At 42.6% G+C, this 20,562-nt stretch overlaps 1 protein-coding gene across 1 annotated transcript in view; it reads left to right on the forward strand.

Moving 5' to 3' along the window:
- The window catches only part of LOC111873249 (uncharacterized protein DDB_G0283357), a 470,680-nt gene that overhangs the window by 351,294 nt on the left and 98,824 nt on the right, over positions 1 to 20,562 (forward strand). The window lies entirely within an intron of this gene.

Raw genomic sequence — 20,562 nt, forward strand, 5'->3', positions numbered from 1 at the left:
AGAATTCGAAAGATGGTGTTGACATATACATTTCATCCCATCTTCCGTGGGAAGCTTGAACCAGGCAACCCAATCATACTGGTCCTCATTCACAGGCAATTGTAACAAGCTCTGACCTGTCCTTTTAGGCGCGTCCGGTTCCCTGTACCCGAGCTAAATTTATGACTGCTCGTAAATGTCAGAACTCCGGACTCCTTGTTTCTGCCAGAATCTAGAAATTTTCAACGTAAACACCGTATTGCACGTCCCAGACGATGAAATACGATATTATAGATCACGATACATTTCCAGTAATATCGAAACATAAGACTTTTGAAATTAAAAATGACCGAGAATTAATTAGAAATAAATTTCATGGTCATCTATAATCATCCAAATCAATAAGGGCTCAGAATGATCAGCGTCAAGGTTCGTGTCCGTTGGTAGGTACCAGCGGTCCTGAACCATCGGCTTCTGCTAGCGCAGTGCTGGTTACGCGTCACTGTGCCTAAGCGGCAGACATGAGTGCGCAAAGGGAATGATGAGGTTCAATGCATTCTTAATCTCAAGACAAGATGGAGGTGAGCGGTCAGGTTCATGCTCCAGTCACACTAGCCTCAGGGAAAGAGTCCCCGGTAGAAATCGAAAAGGAGGCTTGGTGCGTGTATAGCCAGTTTGAACGTCGTGACGATGTGAGATCTGAGGTTCTCTTGGCGGTATATATTAGGACCACTGTCATCTGAAATGTAAAGCCGTGTAGCTTGGTAGAATATGCATCAATGTCTCGGAGGAAGCTGTTGCCCCGTCTTCTGACCTGGAAGATATAGTAAGGAGGTTCCTCTGAAAGGCTGGAATCTATCTACCAAGATACACGGTGTCATATTTTCAGAGAATGTTCTGTCTTAGTAAACCAAATCCCAGTAGCAGAAGCGACAACACCAATGATAATAATTCACTTAATTTCACTTCAGTTTGTATTTAATTATGTGTAAACTTAACACCCCAAAGACAAATTACAAAGCAAGGACAGCTGAATAATAAAAAATCAGATACGAAGTACAGAAACAATGCATTTTATATAATAATAATAATAATAATAATAATAATAATAATAATAATAGTTCCATTAACGCAAATCAAAGTTACCGGTAATAAGTCAGAATTTACAACTAATAAAATTAGTATTTTAATGAGAAGTAGTATAAAATATGATAGGAACAAAAAATTTAAGTTTCAAATATATAAATATATAACATTAGAACATCAGCACAAAGGTAAATTTGAGTAAGGGTCAGTGTACTGAGGCGATGTCTCCTCGTACGTAAAGCGTGCAATTGAACTCCTCCAGAGCAAGAGAATATCAATAATGAACTTGAGGATAGAAACGATTAAAACAGAGGGCCGCAAACCTCTGCTGGATGCGTTCCAGCTTGTTGACATCAGTTGACGCAATCGAATTCCAGATTTCGGACTCGTATTCAAGCTTAGATCTAACTAATGTAATATACGTATAACTTGTCCGTATTCAAAAGATGATAAGGTGCATGTAATGCTACAAACTAGACCTAATAGATTTATACAGCGAGAAAAAATATGGTTGACGTTGCTATGAATATTAAGTTTCATTCTTTCGTCAATGGCTCTACAGCCCTTTGTTGGGCCCTGGCCGCTTTTTCAGTTTTGTAATCCTATACAGAGTTTGTAGGACTCCTTCGACATGGAATCAGCCCGTCGCAAGGCCGCTGCCTACACACAGAACAGCACAAATACAGAATAAACGCACACAGGCATCCATGCCTCTAGTGGGATTCGAACCCGCGACCCCACTGTTCGAGAGGACGAAGACAGTTCATGTCTTGGATCGCTTGGCCGCTGTGACGGGCATCAATAAATACATCCCGGTTTTTAACAGAGTCGGTCCGGGTTCTGGAGTGTTGGCAAAGTTTATAACCATAGAGGAGTACGTTGCTTCTCCTGTAGAAGAATATAGCTATAGTTTTACCGACGTTGAGTTTCGTAGAGTTAGCAGTGCAGCAACATTATACAGAGTTAGTTAGTTAGTTATTGGAGAAGGTGGGTTTCCCCATGCACTGAGACCAGTATTGGTCCATTGTGCTTCCCTCTATAATATTCTACCAGTCTCTATACCCTACCGATATTGGTGCGTACAATCAGTCCCGACCGAGCCAGCGAGTTCGGCCTCTACTGGCTTGGCGGTATCTATAATGCTTCCCCCATCAATCAGAGGCGTTAGAGACTACTGCTGGGCGGGAAATGTCCTTGAATTTAGTTCAGTGACCTCCTTTGGAGATATGAGGTTCTTTTACGTGCCGTAAAGCTACGACACGGGACCCACGGCTTAAAGTCCCTCTCGGAGGACTTGTTCCCTGAATTTTTCCGCCCTTAAAAATTCCACGACCTCAGCCGGGTTTGAACCCGCGTACCTCTAGACTACGGAGGCCGCTATTATACAGAGTTAATGTCAGATTGTAGCAGATTGAGGTCTTCAGGATAAGATCTAAAAGTCTGTGACGGTGGTACATTGCTACATGTATTATGTGTTTGGACATTATCCATCGTCTTGTCTATTTTATAAAAACCGCCCTCTTTCTTTTTGAAAACACAACGTTTCGGAGACTGGATTCTGTCCCCGTCCTCAGGTAAAACCTACTCAGTTGAATTGAATAGATAGATCTAGCCCCTATCTCAGGACCCGGAGGTTATTTTTCCTAATACAAATCTTTACGGAACTAGACTACCACTGTGGGAATTTCGACTTAAGCGTTTCTGATGCCACGGGGAGTTGCCTGTTCCATGGCGACTTGAGCAGCAGCACTGAGGCTGGCGACAGCAGAACCGACAGAAGTGGTACCATACACGCAATACCAGTCGGAAATGTAGAGAATATTTTTTGCTTTAATTTGCTTACTGGGTTGTGGGGGATGGGGGGTGAGTCCAGGTGGGTCCACTCGGCACGGCGGCCACTGATTGGCCTATTGTAGCCTGCTCTGGGTGATTATGGTGATGGAGAATTTAGTGGAATGAAGATTTACAGGGGAAACCGAAGTACTCCGAGAAAACCTCCCCTAGCGCCACTTTGTCCACCACAAATCCCACTTGACCAGCCCTGGGATCGAACCCGGGCCGCCGCGGTGGGTAGCCAGCGACTAACCGCTTGAGCTATGGTGCGGCCTTGGGAATATTACGAAGCAATGTATATTTTTCAGAAGAGAATTTACGCTACGAATATACATAATTCCGAATAAAATGGCAAAGGGCAAATGAATTGATAATCAAATGGAGTGGTAATTATCAGGCTTTACAAGTCCAAGGTCTAGAGCAGTAATAGATAGTCGCTTAAGCTGGAAAAAACTAAATGAAATATGTAGTTTGCAGTATCAATGCCCTGGTTAAGGTTTAGAAGACACGTGGAGGTGTAGATCGTATCTCCCTTAAGTTTAGAGTAATAATGGAAATTAAGCGAGACAGACTACGTTTCCACACTAAACCAGGAGTGTTAGAATCTCCAGCCGTAGTAACACGAAACTTATGTGTATTCAGCTTGTTCTCTAAAAAGCGAAAGTAATTAGTAATGATTTCAGGTTTAGTATTAGGAGGAAACACATGTTTTCCAGTGAGCCAGTTAAGACCGTCTAAAATTTGGATTTCAACCCATACATATTCATTAGAAGATTCTAAATCATACCTGCATTTACAGGCGGGAACTCTGTAGGATAGGGCAGTGAGTACTCCACCACCACACGTCTAATTTACAGACGGAAACTCTGGTGGATAGGGCCATGAGTACTCCACCACCACACGTCTAATTTACAGGAGGGAACTCTGTAGGAGAGGGCAGTGAGTACTCCACCACCACACGTCTAATTTACAGGCGGGAACTCTGGAGGATAGGGCAATGAGTACTCCACCACCACACGTCTAATTTACAGGATGGAACTCTGTAGGATAGGGTAATGAGTACTCCACCATCACACGTCTAATTTACAGGCGGGAACTCTGTAGGATAGAGCAATGTATACTCCACCACCACACGTCTAATTTACAGGCGGGAACTCTGTAGGATAGAGCAATGTATACTCCACCACCACACGTCTAATTTACAGGCGGGAACTCTGTAGGATAGGGAAATGAGTACTCCACCACCACACGTCTAATTTACAGGCGGGAACTCTGTAGGATAGGGCAATGAGTACTCCACCACCACACGTCTAATTTACAGGCGGGAACTCTGTAGGATAGAGCACTGTATACTCCACCACACGTCTAATTTACAGGCGGGAACTCTGTAGGATAGGGCAATGAGTACTCCACCACACGTTTAATTTACAGGAGCGAACTCTGGAGAATGAGTACTCCACCACCACAAGTCTAATTTACAGGAGGGAACTCTGTAGGATAGGGCAATGAGTACTCCACCACACGTTTAATTTACAGGAGCGAACTCTGGAGAATGAGTACTCCACCACCACAAGTCTAATTTACAGGAGGGAACTCTGTAGGATAGGGCAATGAGTACTCCACCACACGTTTAATTTACAGGAGCGAACTCTGGAGAATGAGTACTCCACCACCACAAGTCTAATTTACAGGAGGGAACTCTGTAGGATAGGGCAATGAGTACTCCACCACACGTTTAATTTACAGGAGCGAACTCTGGAGAATGAGTACTCCACCACCACAAGTCTAATTTACAGGAGGGAACTCTGTAGGATAGGGCAATGAGTACTCCACCACACGTTTAATTTACAGGAGCGAACTCTGGAGAATGAGTACTCCACCACCACAAGTCTAATTTACAGGAGCGAACTCTGTAGGATAGGGCAATGAGTACTCCACCACACGTTTAATTTACAGGAGCGAACTCTGGAGGATAGGCCAATGAGTACTCCACCACCACACGTCTAATATACAGGAGGAACTCTGGAGGATAGGGCAATGAGTACTCCACCACCACACGTCTAATTTACAGGAGGAACTCTGAGGATAGAGCAATGAGTACTCCACCACCACACGTCTAATTTACAGGCGCCCTCTGAGAACGGAAAACTGTATAGCAATCAAGGAATAAATTGTGATAATAACAGGTCGTTTAGCCATGTCTCAGTTAAAGAAATATAAAATAAATGGAAATTTAGAATAATCCTGTTGGTATTCATGGAAGAAAATGTGATGACTGTGATGACATTGAGGCTTCGTTGTAAAAGTAGATGTTATCCACACATCAGTGGTTAATCCGCTCTTCCGTGAATCTGAGCAACGTAAAACGGTTGACCACACTCCCCTGGATTCCACGGACATAACACGTACTCGTTTGCTTCTTGGAATCCTGTGTCAGCCAAGCTATCAAACTGAATTGAGTGAATAAGTATTCTGTCCTGTCTGCCTACCAGCGATTTTACCCGTGATAACTGTTAAGACATGTTACGTATGTCCCTTGTCTCCGCAGCATGGTGCGACTGCCTCCAGATGTGAGCGCTATGTTGAAGAAGTAGTTGCGGACATCCGATAAGAGGGTGGTCCTCCAGACGCTCCAGACTGATGGTAGCTACGTCGAATATCCTTCCCCGTATAATGTTCAGTACTGCAGAACTTTCATAGAGACGGTGGGAATGGTATTGTTGGTAAAGTGGTTAAGGTTCGTGTCCAAAGAGGGAATTTCGTATTAGCAGTGCTGAACCTTCGGGCTGTGCTAGCAGAGCTTTAGCGAGTCTCTAATGTTAAATAAATAAAACATGAAACACGTCTTATGACATGAGACTTCTTCCTTGTGTGTGTACGAAGGTCATATTGATTTTTAATACACATAATATTAGCTACTTATTATTATACTATTAATAGTAATATATATCGTGGATCATTCAACTGTAGATATTGTGGCGTATTTGCTCCATGGAAGAACGGTTGAGCCACAGAAACAGCCGTTCTTAGTAATACACGCGCGCAACAATGAAACAATGGTTTATGGAACCCTCTTCTAAGCAACGGCTCGGTAAATATATTGCCACGCAGGCGCGATGACGTCATATTCCAACAGTGCTTACCTATTAGGTGACTAGTGTTTTCTGTGTGGTCTGCGCTACGCAATAATAGAACTGTGTTTTCTACGTTGTCCGTGCCAGGGGTATACAACACGAGTCCGCTTGCAGATAAGGAGAGTCCACGAGAGTTTTTAGTTGAGTTGCGAGGTTCCAGGCTGATTGAATAAGAAATTGCAAGAAGTCTTCATAGTGATTTGAAGCGCTAGTTTCTGTGTTTGGATCCTTTCCTAGGAAACGACTAGTGGAAACTGAGAATCCTAGTGCGTGAGCAACGGTGAACTGTAAGTTGTATAAATCAGCGATAGCGCTGTACTAAGTGTGATTAAGAGAACTTGTAATCGAAGTGCCAATAAATTCGTGACGTGACGGCTGAAAGCCGGAACAGTGGAGCCGGAGCCAGACGTCCGTTGATGAGCAACGACTAAGTAAACACAAATTTTCCGTTACAACGGCTAGCTAAAACACGTTTCCGCTGCAACGAATAAGCTGGTATAAATCAGATTGTTGCCCGGAGATTGTCACACGTTTTCATGGCAGCAGAGAATAACAGAGAACAATCAACTTTCGACTTGGTGATCTGTATTCGGCCTGCATGAAGTTAGTTCAGTACGAGATTAAGACATGCAGATAGAGAATAGATGCTCTTCAAGATTCATTATTCGAGGATTCAGTATATGGAGCGTTACCAAGCCACGACTGTGCAAGCAGACGGTGAATACCTTTAGTAGTATTTGTATTTGTAGTTACGACTTGTGAGTGTCCAGTAAATCTATTCTCCAATCCAAACCCCGTCTACAAGTCACTAAAACATGTGGAAATAAGAAAGATGCTGCCATGACCTCTATCAAGGTCTCATCACACAAAACATACAGAGTAACGAGCATTACAATGATGGACTCACTGTGCTACTAAGCGTTCCTCTAACGAATGTATCCTGTAGGCTGCGTTTGACGAGCACCCTGTTGTTACACCGAATGTACATAGTTGATAGTTGCTCAGTTAGTCAACAAATACTCTACAATTATACTCAACCCGATAGTTCACTGCCGTTTCCTGTAGAGGCCGCTAACTTTCAACTGCATCTGGTCCTTACCCGTGGACCCATTTCTTTAAATCCATCTACACCTAGATCTTAAAACTGGCCTCTTCCCTTGGTTCTTCCTGACTGTATACGTGTATATTTCTCAAGCCGGTCACAGTAGCCGCGCGGTCTAAGGCATGGAATGTCTTCGCTCGCTCGGACGTTTGGATCGTGGGTTTGAATCCCACTCAACGCCTGGATGTTTGGTGTGTGTATGCTCTTATTCTGTGTTTGTGTTGCCCTTTATTAGGTAGACGCCTTGCGCCGGGCTGATCACTCATCCAAGGAGTCCTACAGCGATCTGTGAAAAATGATTGGGGAACTGAATAAGAGGCCTGGGCCCGTGATGAGCTGGAAAAGCCATTGGAAAAAGAATCTCATCTTTCCCATTCGTGCTAACTGTCCCTCACAGAATTCTGCTTGTTTTAGGCCCTATTCGCCTACTGCAGTAATGTTATGATGTATAATATTCGAAATAAACTTACGCAGATTGCATTATATGCCGAAAATGATCTCTGTGATTTCATCACTGGAAAAGGAAATCAAAACACCGAACGGTCACTGAAGATAAATTAGACGAAGTTGAACGTTCTGACTCCGCAGACATCTTGCACACGAGCCCGAGGTTTCAGGGTTCAGGTTCACGACATCTCCGCATCAGAACGTCATTGCTTGAATGTAAACTTGTTACTGAGAGGCGAGGATTGCGTGCTTAGCAGTAGACAGCCTTTCCTGCGTCTGCCGTAACTTGTGTTACGTTTCATCTGCAGATTTGTTCATTCCGTTAGCAGTTCGAATCTCCATGGCCCCACTAGTTGGGGGGGGGGGTGCGGGAAGAGGATATTTAAAGATTGCGGCCTCGTTTACACTAAAAACCTTAGTGAAGTAGTTGAACAGAAGCTTCCCATATGAGTCCATCTTTCTCAGTATTATCTCAGTTGAACAGAAGCTTCCCAAATGAGGCCGTCTTCCTCAGTATTATCTCAGTTGAACAGAAGCTTACCACATGAGTCCATCTTTCTCAGTATTATCTCAGTTGAACACAAGCTTCCCACATGAGGCAGTCTTCCTCAGTATTATCTCAGTTGAACAGAAGCTTACCACATGAGTTCATCTTTCTCAGTATTATCTCAGTTGAACACAAGCTTCCCACATGAGGCAGTCTTCCTCAGTATTATCTCAGTTGAACAGAAGCTTACCACATGAGTCCATCTTTCTCAGTATTATCTCAGTTGAACGGAAGCTTACAATATGAGTTCATCTTTCTCAGTATTATCTCAGTTGAATACAAGCTTCCCACATGAGGCAGTCTTCCTCAGTATTATCTCAGTTGAACAGAAGCTTACCACATGAGTCCATCTTTCTCAGTATTATCTCAGTTGAACAGAAGCTTCCCACATGAGCCCATCTTTCTCAGTATTGTCTCAGGTTTTCGGCAAAGGCTGCACTAATCCGTTTTTACTCCGGTTTCTGAGAATCGTGTTTATAATTAGATTGAGAATATAAGTATAAACTTGACCCTGCGTTTAGGCATGCTTTAACTAGATACTTCTTAACGTCAATGTAAAGGGCGCTTTGTCTGAAAGCCAGCGAGTAGAATGCGGGTTCTCATATGGTGGGAAATATCAAGACACCTGTAGGAAGTTTGGAGATTCTCGTGGTGGTGAATATTGTGTCATGTAAACCCGTTGCTAGACAACGACCGCAATATAAGCAACTATACAGTAGTCATTGCTAATTAACAGCTCCCCAAATAAGCCCACGGCACATCATTAATGAAAGAGACATTTATACGCGGTCCGTGCCGAGATGTTATAAGAGCGACCAGTTATCAACTGCAGTTAGTATTACACGATTGATGTGAAAGTAAAACTAAAAAAAAAAATCTGGTTGTGAACCTCAAGGGGCTTTACTCCAAGACGAATTGTGACCGTGTGTTGCACTGCTGCGGTTCAGTGGTTGTGAGCTCTTGCTGTGACCGGCCGGTAGCTGACGCCGTAGTAGTTCGGGAATCAGAGGAAAGGGGAACGTCCGTCATTGGAAACCGCTACCAAGCAACGGCAGTGAAGACGTGACTGTGGACACTAATGCGTGCATAATGGTGAACTGTATAGTCACGCGCTGTACCAGAGAGTCCAATAAATCCAATCACAAATCCCAAACCCGTCTTATGTTCATACTCCATACATGTCGCAATATGAACATATCGCGTCTTATACAATAATGACGGAGAAACTTATTGCCTGAGACTTCAGCATAGAATAAGCACCCTGAAGAAGGTTGAAGTTCATTCCTCTGAAACGACTGTAGCGGTTAACGAGAATACATTGAGTTACACTCCAAAAGATCGTAATTTTCATGAAGATATCTATTCAAAGCGGGAATTCAACGAATTTTAAGTTAATTTCTAGACGACAAGTGAATCGATGAACCGGAAATCAAACAAGCTTACATCTAATTAAATTGATTAATCAGATCCAAAGCTTCTCAATCAAGACTGTTCGTACTTTCTTATCGAAGCGGAAATATTTCGCAGCAGTAAAATATATATTGTCTGAAGCGAACTTAATACGTGTATTCTCCCTACAGCCCATCCATAGCGCCCCCATACTAAGAGGGAAATTAATTACAACATACAATCACAAGCCAATATGGTGGAAATGCACCTGTTTCGCTTTGACCTGTTGATGGGCCATATACCTGCAGTAAAGACCAACTATCCAGTGGAGCAGAAATTACAAGAAGTTCGATACCTTACCAGTGACCACACACTGTGATTTTAGAAAAGGTCTTAGTTCCCCTTCTAAATGAAAAAGTGGCGCAAGTTACGGATCTCAGTAACTGAACAGTCTAGTTTAAAAAACAGCTCTCTTTATTCCTTTAATTGAGATGAAATAATTACGTGTATAAAGTGAATAAAGTATTTGTGATAGATAAACCTTCATAGAAGTTGTAAATTATTTGATTCGCATTTATGTTACTGTACCAAAACACGTGGTTTATTGAATCTCCTTTTAAGAAGGAAGAGATAGAAGAAAAAGCGAAGACAATTAAGTATTATAAAATTTGGTGCCATATTTCTGTGTGTAGTTTTCACTAGCACTCTGCAGATTTCCATGCCTTTAAATGTCCAAGTAAGCAGTACGGATAAAAGTAATTTGTCGAATGTCGCGCCATTTTTTAAGCTCAGATTTAGAGAAGCATGGCTGTGTTGTACAGTCACAAGACTGTAAATAAATAATGTCCATATACAAAATTCAAATTGGATCTATTCCATATCACAAGCCCCTTTCGCTTAAGGAACATGGGTGAGAACATAATTAGGAGTTCCACGGTCCTAATGTCGACCCCGTATAAGAACACACTGTTAACCATTGGAAAATCGAAAGCAAAGAGAAGAAAAAGTTGCAAAATTTATCTAACAGAAAGTCTGTAGATGTCACTTTAGTGCAGACATTAAAATCGCCTAAGTTTCTTTTGTTCGTTTTCTCATAACATTTTTAAGTCATTATTTAGACTGATTCACTATCTCCAATCACCAAATGAATTATCGCCTGGCATAAATAGTTAAATAACATTCTGCCTGTTTGCGGAAGAAGCCGGGATAGAGACTGGATACTGGCTGGATGATCGAGGGGTGGGAATTCGAGTCCCGGTAGGGGTACGATTTTTCTGTTCTCCACGTAGTCCAGACCAGATTGTGGGGCCGACCCGGCCGCCTCTCCAATGTGCACCGGGAGCTCTTTCCCCAGGCGTAAAACGGCTGGAGCGTGAAGCTGACCACTAAACTACAACAAGTGCAGAATTCAAGAATGCATGGATCTACAAATTCACTTCCCCATACGCCTTCATGGCGTAGTACTTTACCGTTTTTACCTGTTTGCTGAATCAGCAGGGTTTGAGAAACTTACCAGTCTAGACGAGGATCAGGGGTAAGGCGGTGAGTGTTGTCTGCGAAGCAAACTGAAGGGCACCTGCTTCGACCCATGCTTCACTTCGCTTCTGGTTAGATAAACGTGTATGTAGCACTGACACCTTCATTTCCCGTTTCCGGCATCGTCCTCTGAGGTGGAGGAAGAGGGTGAGACAGCGCCCTTTATTCTTCGGCCGTTCTGTTGTCCTTGTGTACCCTCTCGAAGTGGATTTCACGTTTATTGCGTCCTCTTCGCTTCTGCACCCAAATGTTTTGCATTTTCTCTGACTTCCTTGCAACCGTGTTCTTCTGTTACCATTTGTTTATGAGGCTATCCTGTTGCAGGCATTGCAGTGTCCTGGCTCGCTGCTCGGAGACGTTGCACTGAACAGGCCTAGTTGGCACTGGGCCAGTATCGAAAACAAATGAGACATGAGCATTACTAGGCCCCCGGTGTCTGTAGATCTCCCACATCAAATTCATATTCATTTACAAAGTTTCTGTTTACGGGAAAGAAGCCCGTGTTATGGAACCCTGTGACTGCTACTTCCGCTGTGGCCTTTCCATCAACCTTGCGATCTGACACCCTGTCACGGTGAGTTCTAAGCAAGCCCCCGTGCATAGTTAAGTCTCAAGTCTGCATGAATGTTGCATGCGGTTCGTACAGTGAAGAGGCGGACACAGTGTTGAAACCCCATTAGCTCTCTATAACATCACTGTTGCGGGTATGCCAGCAATGTCCCTCTAGGACGTGCACCACGGTTCCGCAAATGTGGGTTCCACAGCGGCAATGAAGCTTTCAGTGAACCACTTTGTGAAGCTGTCTGCTTGAATCCATCCAGACTCATGCACAGCGCCAGTTGTACCTGGAGGACCTCCGTCCAGTAATTCAACGTTCATGTTCTGACAAGAGACGACCATCCGTGAGGCCACGTAGGACACTTCGCTGTGCTGATGAACAATTGATTTGCTTCTTGGCTTTCATTGCAAATACTTTACTAGCTTTATGCTGGGCCACTGTTAATTCTGTTTCACCCACACTGAACGCTTTACTGGGGGAGGAGTCCCCGCCCCCAATTACAGATTCAGATAAATAGAAGAAAGTGGCAACACATTCTTGCATGGAATATTTTCTTTTGTCGAATAATTAATGTCGCTAGAGATTTGAGCTGGGCTGAGGATATTTTTAAGAAAATTGCGAGCCACTTCATTACGGGGTATTCTGCTGTTTCTGAGAAAAAATGGCGAAAAATTATTCTTATTGCCAGGAAGAATGCCATGTCCTTAATATCAATTGTTTTCAAACTGAAGTAGTTTCTTTCCATATTTAAACAGAACTCTCCAACTGGGGAGGCAGTACCGGCTTCCTGCCTAGATAGCCCAACTCCGTTTTTTTTTTTCGTCATCATGTTCACCTTCTCAGCATAATCTTTCAATATGGATCTCTGAACATTAAATGACTTTAAAGCTTTATTGAATCCCACGTCCATTCTTCTCACGGCATTAACAGCAGCTACCATGTGCATGTGGTCCAAACTGACTGTTGTTGTTGTTTCCGCCTATGATGCAAACAAAATTAGAGATATGAACTCCCTGCCTATCCTAATACCGTCCCCTGGACGACATTGGGAACTTGTAAGGGGATGGTATTACGCTCCTCCCCCAATTCCCACGCGGCTGCGCGTTAGTACGTTTCTCCTAACAGAGATATCGCGGAAGCTCATAAAGTTGGAAGAGTGTGTACGTTTAGTTTTCCTGTTTGATGTAAAAGTTCAGTCTTCAAGAAAATTGGGATCCCGTCTAATTATTTTTGAACAGAAATAGCACATTTCTCCGTCAGTGCTCCGGCATAGCTGCAACTGAAGATTTCGCAAAATCTAGGTACAAATTCCGTTGGCCGTTGTCAGAGTGCAGCACTCGACAGAGCCGATACTTAGGAGGACGTTGTTAGGAAAGGGAAACACATACGGCTGCTTTCCCTTACGTTTGTAATTGTTAACAGTTGTTAACACAAAAAGACCTTTAGTGAGCCGACCACTTCACTCCCCGGCGCTCTACCCCGGGTGTCCGCTGAATAGGACGCTGCTTCTATATTAGAGCCAGTCTAGCTCTGCGGAGAAGAGAAAAGTCCCATGCCTTGAATCGAACCCTGATTATTCTACCATCCAGCCCGTAGCCTGTTCTGTAAACTCTGTTGCTTTGCTTTATAGAAAAACATTACGCCACAAAAAGTTGCATATGTATCGAAGATGTACGAACATAGAAAACTTCAGGAGTATGCTAAAAAATGTAGACCTATACATCCACCCCCCATACGCCTTCATTGCGTAGTGTTTAATTAGTTAAGCACAGGGACAACATTTAAGACAGTATCGGCCCTAATGTAGCCCCACACGTCAATTTCGTCCGGCCTACATGGTCGCAGTATTGAGGGCAATAAACTACAAAAGTGGGATTGCCTCACAAACTCCGACGTCGAGCAGATCGGCATAGCGGTAACGATTTTAATTGTTTTCGTGAGGTGCTTGGTTCGAATCTCTGTCGGGACACCAGTCATATTTATTGACGTTTTTCAAGTTTTATCAGTGTCTCCAAATACGCACTGGGTCACGACCACTTCCTTCCAAATCCTTTCCAATTTTCAGTACACCAGTCCCCCCACCACTCGACTGTGACATGTTGATAGTTCCGTAAAATAGCCCCGAAACATGTAAACTCCGTGAGTTGTTCTAATATTATTAAGGAGACAAAAGCACTCTCATGATCAGAAGGTAAGTTTATTTTTCTTTGGGAAATCAAGAAAACAGGCTAAGATGTGCTTCAAATTTTTCTAGCTTCACAGTTTTGCACCAGCCTTTCAATTGTGTTTTTCACTCTGATAAAAAAGAGTGACGGGCTGGACCCATAATCAGTTATGCCAATGCACGACTCGAAGCATTTCCTATTCTCATATCGCGATCCAGCGCTACCAACTTATTACATCTGTACATCTGTAGTAACAGTGTAATATGCATGGTTCTGTTTCAGACAGATATTATCAAGTAGAAACAAGGTCATGAAATGTAAAACGTATCGGTCTCTGCTGTTTAGTACCATGTATCGAGTTCAGTCGACGTACTCGTAATGAACGTCTGCGAAGGTTTGTCTTGATTACTGGCGGAAGCGCAGGAAAAATTAGTGGAACAAATGTCTACTTTCTGCCTAGCAAAAATAAGATGTTTAATGTTGGGGGTTACTCTCCTCTGAAATGCGATGCTATGAAAACCGGCCACACGGCGTCACACACCACTCTTCACCGTCACTATTGTTAGAACCTCAAAACTAACGTATTTTATATTATTATACTACTTTAGAAGGGTATACCCTACATATCATACTTTTAAAAAGATTCACTTTAACATAGAACTAATTTCACGAGATATTTTTCGCACTTACATCTGCAAATTCTTCTGGATGACAGTGAATGCTTGCCAATATACAAAAATATGTACATACTTTAATATTTTTGTTAAGAAATTCGTTAAATAGCAGAGAATATATCCAGTCTTACTACAAATATTGACCTGCCACAGATCAGGCGGTTAGTCGCCGGCTTTCCAACGCGACGGCACGGGTTCGAGCTCAGGTCAGGTCATGTGGGATTTGTGGTGGACAAAGTGGCACCGGAGCAGGTTTTCTCCGAGTACTTCGGTTTCCCTGCCAGTTCGCATTGCACTGATTTCTCCACAGTTGTCTTCATCTATCACCTGGGGCTGGTACAGTAGGCCGAACAATGGCCGTAGTACCAAGCGGACTGTCTCACCCCATGAGAGAACTAAAAAATATAATAGTACAGATATTAAAATATCGTGTTCTGTTTTATTTGTAGTAAACTACTGTTACGTCACCCCTAAGTCTCCAAAAGCACATGGTACAGTTACTTATAGGATGTAAAACGTCTTGCCAAATATCCACCAAACAGAACATGGGGCCAAAGCAGTAAAGTAGAATTTTGATTTCCTCTTCTATCATGGCGCTCTAGGCTGTACTTATTAGGCACGGCAATGAATTGGAGAATATTATGAATCCCAAATGGAATCTGTTTATGAAATTTCGGACACCTTTCAGTGGGCACGATTGATATAAAGAATTCGGTTAGCAGTTACAAAGTAAAAGAGATCAAATGCTGAAGCACATTTACATGAAGTTAACTGAGAACCAGTTGACATTAAGTTCACTCTTGCTTTCATATACTGCAAGATGTCCAGCACGGCCCATCTCCCTCCCGTAGAGCCGGCCAACAATCAATCAAGATATCGATTAATCGAAATCGTTTTACCAGAAATAATTGACGTATAGGATACTTGGAACACGTGCTTAGTTAAGACTGGTATTTATATATACACGTGATTAATGGAAAAACCATTTTATGAGACGGAACTAGATATGTATTAGCAACTAATTAGAGTCAGATGATACTGTTTTTATCATGTTCAAAGTTAAAAAAATTTAGAGTGATGTTTCAGAAAACGAAACTGTTGTGACATTTAATCCGTGAGATCAACATTTTCTTGCGTTTTCATGTTAGTTACCTGGTGTCGTTTGCGGAAAGAGTAGGGATACTGTGCTACAGCTTGTATTTTTATTCAGCCTTAGCCTCGTATTAATCTGCAGGGGGCAACACTAAGAACTGGACCCCTGTAGTTATCCCGTCATAGTACAGGAGACTCAAGACTCGCGAGGGAGCCCGGACGTTAGGAAGAAAACCGGCTCAAGAACCAAAATGCTTACCTTCACAGTATGAGACTTTTAGGTTTCAGGACTAACTTTAAGGCCGATACCTGCGACCGCGCGGACACAGACGCCATGATCTCTGGTTGCCTACAAACTCTAATTCAATTCTTTTCGGGACCTGCATGCCTGCGTTTCACTGCGTTTTCCTCTGTTGACAGAGACTTTGCATGCCTGCGTTTCACTGTGTTGTCCTCTGTTGACAGAGACTTTGCATGCCTGCGTTTCACTGTGTTGTCCTCTGTTGACAGAGACTTTGCATGCCTGCGTTTCACTGTGTTGTCCTCTGTTGACAGAGACTTTGCATGCCTGCGTTTCACTGTGTTGTCCTCTGTTGACAGAGACTTTGCATGCCTGCGTTTCACTGTGTTGTCCTCTGTTGACAGAGACTTTGCATGCCTGCGTTTCACTGTGTTGTCCTCTGTTGACAGAGACTTTGCATGCCTGCGTTTCACTGTGTTGTCCTCTGTTGACAGAGACTTTGCATGCCTGCGTTTCACTGTGTTGTCCTCTGTTGACAGAGACTTTGCATGCCTGCGTTTCACTGTGTTGTCCTCTGTTGACAGAGACTTTGCATGCCTGCGTTTCACTGTGTTGTCCTCTGTTGACAGAGACTTTGCATGCCTGCGTTTCACTGTGTTGTCCTCTGTTGACAGAGACTTTGCATGCCTGCGTTTCACTGTGTTGCCCTCTGTTGACAGAGACTTTGCATGCCTGCGTTTCACTGTGTTACCCTCTCTTGAGAGAGACTTTGCATGCCTGCGTTTCACTTAACGTTAAGAAATTCTGAGTTTTGATCACAGAATGTAAGGGTGCTTGAGGGGGTTGAAAATGCGCTACGGGAATCTTTTATAAAATTGTTAGTGATAGGAATAATGTATTAACCGGACCTCGAATGTAAATAAGTGTCACACGAACAGTAAATTCGCTAATTTATGGGGATGACTGGTCTCACGCAGATGCAAACAGTAAAATATTTCGAAATTTATCACGTCATAGAATGTACAAATAAATTCGACTCCTGTACTCCATTTAATGACAGAAGACAAAAATACAATGTGATTCTATATTATTGTCGGGGTTTCCGTGGCCTATAATTTTCAAACCTGAAAATACAAAATAAAACATGAACATATATCTGAAAACGTTAACGCTATACTCGCCGCATTATTGTCTGGGAGATAATATGACGTCATACCTCAAAGTGTATATGGTAGGTTTACTGCAGACGATTTAACGATGGCCATATGACTAAGATGATCTTCACTGACGAATGAGATGAACCTGGGAAGGACGGGAGATTAGCGATCTTAGTCTGTTTCGATATCTACTTTCACATTAAGACTTGGGAGTATTCCTTACCCTGGCGAATACTTCCGCATTAGCTGTCAGAAACTCTACAGCCTGGTAACTGGACGGGATTCTTGGTCTCTCGCATGCAGACTGTGCACCCTCAGACGGAAATGTTTGTTGCTGTGTCACGTGACGGCTGTAACAGAGTAGGCTACTTGTGAGTGAGTGAATATCACGAGTGAATCATGACTCATATTACGTCCTGTATCTGGATTCTACTGTCGAGTCCGCAGGTAAGAAATTGAAGGCCTGAACAGATTATCTTAAATGAAGGAACGTAAACAATTCTCGAGAGACCAGAAAACCCGTATTATAGGCAAATGGTCCTCAGTGTTTCTACTTCATAGTCCCTTTTGATAGTCTGAATGGTCCGTAAGTGCGCATTCAAGGCGGTTCTTATCAGAATTTCATATATAAGAAAGGTGTCTGTATACCATATAATACATGGGGATTGGTAAATAATGAACCAAATAAATTGTTGCATTCACGACCGCATTTGTATTATTACATACAGAATTGGAAAGGATTAGGAAGGAAGCTGTCGTGGCTTAATCGAAACACTTTCCCCAGGAGAAGTCTAGAATGTCATTGCTACATCACTCTTCTCTGTGCTGTTGCTGTTGATGTTGTAAATGTCTTCTCGTAATTTTCAGGGATTGATAAATTTAATGTTTGTAATATTCTTAAAATTCTCTTTCCCGTATCCCCCTTACCCTCGTTCCTGGCCACCTCTAGTACGTGACCAGAGGTTTCTCACGGTGTTTACTAGTGTCTTCACTCGAACGCGAAGGTTAAAGTAGCAACAATGTTGTAAAAGGTTATGTATTCCTCACGTATCCAGCCTGAATTATCATTATGGAATAAAACCTGTTTCAAATGGAACCTGGACTGAACACAAACAGGAAGTTGTGGAATAAAATCTGTTTATAGCGGAAAAATAAAGGAAACGGAGGAATTTAACGGAATAGAGACTGCTTGAATTTTTAATCTTGTCTGTTAACAGAAGTGTTGCTGTTGCCTCTTATATAATTTTCAATACTGCGTGTTTTTAAGTGTTCTGAAAAATTGGCACGGATTAAGGCCGATAGAATAAACACAGAATATTGTAATGAATTACAGAAAGTAACAAAGGAAAACAAACAAAAGAATGAAAGAGAACGACATAAAAAATAAATAGTAATGAACTTAAAGAAAATAAGAAAATGGAGGACAGAACAAATGGAAAATGAAAAATAAATAAATATGCCTAAACAAATAATGCACAATAAATATGAAATAAACCTGAAGACATATATGTCAGCTGCTTAGTGACTGTGTGCGTATTTGTGTATGTGTGTAAATGAAAGCAATCTATATGGTATGCAATATTTACTTTTGTTTGCAAGTAAACTTCCATGGGAACAGAAACCTGTTTGGTAGAGAAAAATATTCAGGTCCCTTGGTATTCCGTTATAAGTAGGTGGTACTGTGCTGTCCTTTATCAGTGTCGTACGCTTCAAAGTGTTGGATGTGATACCACAAGACGAAACGCTTCATAGGATAACTTTCCTCGTTCTTACACAATAGATGCTACTTTATACAGTACGAAAAGCATGGAAAATTTCGCCTTGCTGCAGATGCTGTGAGATGGGTCGTATCTGTAATGCACCGAGGCATGCGGTATGTTGTGTGATGAACACGCCTTCCTTTGAGCGCGCCTGTTTCGAAGGACATGACTCAGCTCAGCGCGGTTGTCCGATGGCCTCCGTTTCGACTCATGTGACTCATACGGCTTTCGTTCGACCACAGGATCTGTATTGTGTATAGCAAAGCATTTTTGAGACGATGTCCTGTCTGTCTCTCGATCAGTATGTTTCATCCCAAAACACCGATCGGCCTCTTGTATGCCTGCAGGAAAATTATAGGTAACTTGTTCCTGTGGCCGCGCCATAGCTCAAGCGGTTAGTCGCTGGCTTCCCACCGCGGCGGCCCGGGTTGCAGTCTGGGTCTGGTCAAGTGGTATTTGTGGTAGACAAAGTGGCGCTGGGGCGGGTTTTCTGCGAGTACTTCGGTTTCCCCTGCAAATCTTCATTCCACCAAATTCTCCATCATCATAATCACCGGGGCAGGCTACAATAGGCCAATCAGTGGCCGCCGTGCCGAGTGGACCCAGTTGGACTCCACCACCCACTAAGCGAATTAAAAAAAACTGAGTGACTGACTAGCCAGAGAAGTAGCTAATCATTTCGAAAGTTCAGATTTTCCCCNACCGGGAAAGGCACCCACTGCGATGCCAACTGAACCGTGGGTATCTCTCACTGTCGTTTACTGCTGTCATCATCTGGGCTTGACTACAGCATAACACACAGCAAACATCCAGAGTCAATCATTACTCGTATCCTACTGTACAGGCCTGCAAATTGTTCCACCAGCTTTGTCAAGTCCTGCGGCTCTGTTGGTGGGTCTACAGCTAGAGACTTCTAGTTTGAATAAATGGTGTCATGCTCAGCGAGGGATGTGGAGTTAAGAAAATATAGCTACCGAAATGTTGCCACATCTTCCCTTTGTCCTTCTCAATTATAACTATTTCTCATCCAGGTCCTGAGCCGTGCCTACTTCGAGCTGAATCTGCAGTGTGATTCACTAGGCACTCGAGTCTGTGTATTGATTTACGTATTGCAGAGGAACAAGGGGCTTAGCACTGAAGCTCTAAGAAACTCATGTTTGGAGTAAAGGAGGAGAAACTTAAAGTGCAAGTATAATGATGATAAGGCTTATTAAAACGCGAGAAAGAAGGGAAGAAGAAAGAAACAGAGATCGATACAAACTAACAAGATCAGTGCTGAGTCACGTAAACAAAAATAGTGGTACAATCATGGGTTCATTTATTAATTCTTGATTTACTTAACAGTTTCCAGTAGCTCAGTTTATATAGTGTCGAATGATAGTCGATTAGCTACTAATGAAATCGCAATGAAGTAGAAAGAGCCAACGCACACTGTAGAACACACCGAATGTACTAATGCCCACAAGAGAAACATACGCCTTATTGTAAGATTATGTAAAGATACATATCGTGGACATAGCATACCAATATCCACACACTGACAAACCGTACATCATAGAAACTTGTCTCTGGGCTCCACAACCGGGCTTACTACGTAGAAAGCTTCTACAACAAGACCTACGAACAGCATGCCCAATTTATACACTGCAGCAGTGGAACCTTAAATATTTAAGTTGGCATGCACATTCTTAACCTACCATACTAAAAATTCCTTTAATGTATTTTTAAACGTTCTTTTAAAATACAATAAAACTTGGTTATAGCAACATTGGTTTCTGCGACACCTTGTCTGTTGCGTCAAATATTCAATGGTACGAACTAATTCCTCATAAAGCAACTGTTTTTATACCTTGCTTAGTAC

This window comes from Cryptotermes secundus, unplaced genomic scaffold, assembly GCF_002891405.2.
Source record: "Cryptotermes secundus unplaced genomic scaffold, Csec_1.0 scaffold21, whole genome shotgun sequence".
Lineage (NCBI taxonomy): Eukaryota > Metazoa > Arthropoda > Insecta > Blattodea > Kalotermitidae > Cryptotermes > Cryptotermes secundus.